Consider the following 6,000-nt stretch of genomic DNA (forward strand, 5'->3'; position numbering starts at 1 on the left):
TATAATATTTGAATTATTAGTTTCAGTAAAATAGAAAAACGAGTTTGGCAACTTCTTATTCGTATGATATTTCTGAAAATGAAGAAAAATAAAATAGTAAAAATACGTTCGTAGTATGTTGGAACATATTATTATGAAAATAATACATATGAATTACGAGTAATGCTTTTTGCACCCCTTTATTTTCCTTATAAAACCTCATTTTTTAAACTGTAGTTTTATTGCTAAAAGAAATGACTGAAAAAGACAAATACGAATTTAGTTAAACTAAAATGTCTTTACAAAAGCCCTAACTATTTTTAAATCTTAATATGTGAGAGAAATAATTTTTTTATAAAACTAATAAAAAATTATTTTGAAGCAATGATTTAATTATGAAAAAGTATATTTCATAATTTAATTAATTTATTTTAGATGAGAATAAAATGTAATTAAAACTCTATGGCAATTTTTTTGTCTTTTTAATAATTTCATAAAAGAAAAAGGTATAAATATAAAATATGGGGTTTCATCAGTGCTATAGAAGGGAGTTAGAAACTTCACTCAATGATTATAAGGGGGTAAATTTGATTTAGGATGCATTTGAGATTGATGTTAGATAACTGTAATTTAAAAATTACAGCATTAAAATGTTTGGTAAATATTAACTATTGTAACTTGAAATCTATATTAATATAGTTTTTTACTTGTATCATGAAAAATTTATTATATTTTTAATATTTTTGTTAAAATTATTATTGAAAATTTATAGTTACTATAAATTATTAATTTTTATTTCATAGTTATAACTTTTTTTACAACAACTATAGCTTAAAAAGTGCCACACTTCCGGCCAATACTTTAATGTTTTGTTTACTTTTTGGAGTGGGAGTGAGGATTATAAATTTCTCACACTCCAGTGTTTACTTATAAATTTTAAAGAAAGTAAGAATCTCACTCTGTGGGTCCCATCTAATTTTAGAGTAAGGACTAAGGAGTGGGAATCCCATTCCTAGGGGGGGAGTGGGAGTGGAAATCCACTCTTCCCTTCTCTTATTACTCTTATATTTAATAAAATTATATTTATTTAAATAATATAATAATATTATATCTAATAAAATAAAATTACATTTATTAAAAATAATAATATTAAGCATATTAAAATATATTTAATATTATTATATTTAGTTAAAATAATAATTTACATTGATTCTAAGTTAAAATTACTTAAAAATAATATTATTATACTCATAGAGAATTAATAATATTACCATATACTATCTTTATTTGAAAATATAATATTATTATATTTATTTTAAAATAATAGTATTATTTTATTTAATATTAGTAATTAATAATAATAAATAATTTATTCTAAGAAAATATTAATTTTGTATTATATTATTAATAATGTTTCATTTGTGTTGTTCTTATTAATAATTTTTTATTTACATAATTAAAATTAAGAGTAGTAAGAAATTATAATTTACATAATTAATAATATTATAAATTATTATTAATTTATAAATATAATAAAATAAATATTTTATTTTTTAAATATATATTTTATTAATTTTATAATTAAAAACTATAATTCTTTAAATAAAGATGAAACTATAATTTAAAACCATTTACTCTCAATTCAAAACTATATAAACACATAAATTAAATTATTATTTTAATTTTTCAATATAAATAAATAATCTAATCCCACTTCATACTCAAGATTCCCGTTACAATTCAAAATGTAATCGCCGCTTAATTGCAGTGCAGTTTGCAAATAAAAATAATATTAGTTTAATTTTCAATTTCAAATATGTGGGACCCAGTATGTAATCTTAGCAGATGTCTATCCTCAATCGCCTCCATCGTTCTCTTCTCTCTTCCGATGTTCTTAATATTCCCTTCCGACTCGTACCCTCCGACTCGTCCGAATCCACCTCAATTACATCCGAGTCAAATCGTTTACTAAACTCACGCTGGACCTCTCTTCCTCTCTAACGATCAAGGTCCACAACATAGACTTCGTCTCGTTGACCTACGATTTGCTCGACGTTTCGATGGGTTACAGAGAGAAGAGCTAGGGTTGGTTAGGTCCCCCGGAAGTAGAGTGAGAGCCAGAGGCAGCTCGTGTGTTGATGCCACGCTGGAACTTGATGGCCTTGAGGTTATTCACGATGTTCTTACTTGATTGAGGATTTGACTGAGGGAGTCATTCCCTTTGATACTGTTACTATGGTCAATGGCGAACTCCGACTTCTGTTCCTTGAAATTCCTCTGATTTTTTTTCGCATTATGTGTGAATTGTGATTTCAATTATAATTGATTTAGAAGCAAACAATTCGGAGATAATTAGGAATATTTATGTTTTTTTAACTGCTTCAGTCAAAATTATCCTTTGAAGTGTATGTAAATACAAGCAACCAAACGATTGTCTGTCAAAATTGTTACCCTTATGTGATAAAACATTCTTCTTTTATATAGCTGAATAGTATTTTTATTTAAATAGCGATGCAACTGCTTTCAAGTTGAGAGAGTTCTTGGACATCTTCATTGCACCAAAATCATCTTGATCATTGTTCCTCTGTTTAAATTTTGATGTGCCACAACAACAATCCATTTTTAATGTGCTTCTTGATTATAATGGTGGAAGATGTCTGGTTGTGTACCTAGGAGTGTTACTAATCATTCCTGGCATATAACTATGGATTGTTTTGCTTGTTTTGGCTTATCTGGTGTGTCGTCTGGTGCATGCGCTATCTGTTAACATAGTGATTTAGGAGGCATTGTCCAATGAACAACAGGAAGAAATGGGAGAAATCCAGATATGAAATAGGAGAGATAAAATTCTGAAGAAAGTGAGAGGGAATGTCATAAACTACATTCCAATAATCATTGGTAGCATCAAGATTACTCAAAAATGAAAAGAAAGCTCTATTTATAGTAGCCATCCCCTAGATAAAATGGGAAATTTAAATCTGCTTAGGAAAAGAAATATACTCGTAGTAAGCATATAGCACTTTCCCAAACAAGAAAATCATTATAGGTGGGCTAAATATTACTTAAACATTTAACCAATCTCAACTTAAATAAGCAATAATCTTAATTCATAAGATCCTAAATAGAGATTTCTTGTTCTGTATCACATGGACAGCTGACCTAACTTAATTTGTGTATGCTTTGGTTAAAGTAGTTCAATGTACTTTTTGGTCTCTCATTGGTCTTGTCTGCATGACAAATAACTGCCCTGAAGCGTCAATTATTTACAGCTGACCCATTTCCTGGGATTTGATTTTTCAGTGATTCATTGAATGCCACCAATGTCGATGATTGGCTGCAGGAATTCGTGTTTGATTGGAGACATGCAACATTGTTTCTTTGTGGTCCCTTGGGTGAATTAACTTGTTCAGGAGTAGGAGTTACATAAAGAGGTTGGTGTGTGCTATCTACATGGTTTAAACTTGTAATTTTTAAAAGGATTTACATTTGTTTTGAGTACCACACCAGTATAGTTAAGAACTTTCTTGTATATATTTATCTGAGAGAGAATGATTGAAACTGTGCAAAGATTGCGCTAATTTTAATTGTGCTAGAGGAATGGGCTCTTTTATCCTTGTAGCTTCAGAATATTTAAAGATAGAACTGTTATCTTTTGCAACTTCAGTGACATGCCTTGAGTTAATCTTGCAATAGATTTGGTGCTCTAGTAGCCCAGGACTCTACAGAGTTGCCTTTGATTACACAAGCAAGGAGGCTTGTGGAGTTCTTGGTCCTAGAGTCCTTTTGCATAAAAAGTGATTATTTGTGGGAGTAGATTTATGAGCCAATTCTCAGGAAATCTCTGGGTTAGACTACAAAGTATATGTATTCAGACTCCTGACAGATTATATAGAGGATCTGGCTATGTTGCAACAGTTGTCCTGTACCCCAATTTTTGTCTTTTATAGTTTAACTACTGTCAAATTTACTTGAGCACCCTGCACTCTTTTCATTTACAATTTGTTTGTCTTAAAAGGACAAAATTACCCTTCCTGCAAATATTTCTGAACAAAAGAAATAGATAAGGTGCAGAGTTTAGGTATTTTTGGTGTTACGAAAAGCCGTGGCAACAATGAACTTTGCCTTCTTCTCCTCCTCTTCTCATTTGAAATTGTTTATAGCCTTGATACCAAATTTACAAGCGTACGGCTTGCTGCTCTGGGCAGTGGGCAGACATCATGCGTATGAACCTTAGCATTGTGATCTCTTGGTGAAATATATAAACTTTGATGCTTATCATAGCATATCTAGGACTAGCTCGAGCTTTAATCCTGTGATTAATTAAGAAGTATGCTCATGATATATGGACCCATGCTTATCCTCCGATTAAGAAGTATACTCAGCAAAAAAGAAAACTATTGTACATTTTTCCTTTGATGATTTGGGGAAGGTGTGTTTCCAAGGAAGAGTGTAAAATTAGCAAATGATATTGGAATGGATAATTCAAGAATAGAAAATGGGGAAACTCTGAAGTAGATTTTATTTTCTTCTCTTTAGCATATTTTACTGATTTTAATTTTTTGTTTTTTTTCCATGGATGGCATAACCTTGCATTTCATTTTAATGACTGTGATTTGCTTAAAAAAAAAATCTGCTAATAATAAATAAGAAAGAAATAAAAAGTGTAAATCTTTTTTTCATGTGCTATTTTTGTTATACTCTAGCACCAGCATTGACTCTGAATACACTTGCCTTTTCATGGACAGCCAGTGCCATTACGAATTTCATAATCAACTTTTTTTTTTGGTCTAATTTGTATTATATAGACTGTTTGCATAATGAGTTATGAGTGCGTGGCTTAAATCATGTGATTGATGGAACTTTTTTTGTCACTCATGCACTTTCTTGTGTGCTCAGCATCTAAGGTAGGGATGGCAATGGGGAGAGGAGGGGAGGGGACCAATCTCTCCGTATCTATCTCCGATATTTTGCGTATGTTCCCGTCCCCTTCCCGTCCCCGTTAAAATTATTTAAGAGAATCCTCATCCCCTTCCCGAATAATAACAGGGGATCCCTGAAGGTCCCCGATCCCCGAATAACTAATACATTTTTTTATTTTTGATTTTGAGTTAATCATATTAAAATAAAAAATTCAAATAAAAGTAAAGTTCGAAATATATCTTACATTAATATCCATTACAAAAGTCACATACATTAAATTAGTAAGTAACGCAGCATGCAAGGAATACAAACTATCATGAACAAATTAATAGCCTAATACAAAATTGTTACAAATAAAATCAAATTTAGATTCAAAATTAACTTTTCAATGGTGGTGTGGGCACTTTATAAATTTGGATTATTCACTTTACAGCACAATAGTTAAGTCGTAGCAAATCAATAGCAAATATTAGATTAGATTAGATATTAAAATTGTGATTTGTTGTGGGCAACTATAACATCTAAAAATAAATAAAAAATAGACTTAAGTTTAAAATATTTCATGAATATTAAAATTAAAACAAAAGTTTTAACCTAATAGAATCTATCCGGTCTTTTTAATGTCCTAAATAAAAATTTAGGACTTTAATTAGTTAATTAGGCCTAAAAGTTTAATAATATAAATATTTTGATATTTTTTTATTTTTACCAATACTTATAATTTTATAATTCAAACTTTATTATTTTTTTACTAGTAATTTTAAAAAATAAAAATTAAAATGGGGAAATGGGTAGGGGATGGGGATTCCACCTCATCCCCGTCCCTTCCTCGAATAAGAAATTGGGTAAAAAAATTTCTCCATCCCTTCCCCGAATAAGAAATTAGGTATAAAATTATCCTCATACCCTCTCCGAATGAAAAAAATCCCCGAGAGTACCCGTGCCCGTGGGGATTTTTGTCATCCCTAATCTAAGGTACATCCCTTGCGCCTTGACTATTTCTGCTCCTTTGGTCAGGTTATTGCTTTAGCTAACGGGAAAGAAGAAAACGAGTGATGAATCAGGCCAGTGAGCTGATGAATCTGGCCAGAGAGTGACAAA

The sequence above is a fragment of the Citrus clementina genome, unplaced genomic scaffold, assembly GCF_000493195.1.
Source record: "Citrus clementina cultivar Clemenules unplaced genomic scaffold, Citrus_clementina_v1.0 scaffold_1, whole genome shotgun sequence".
NCBI classification, from domain to species: domain Eukaryota; kingdom Viridiplantae; phylum Streptophyta; class Magnoliopsida; order Sapindales; family Rutaceae; genus Citrus; species Citrus x clementina.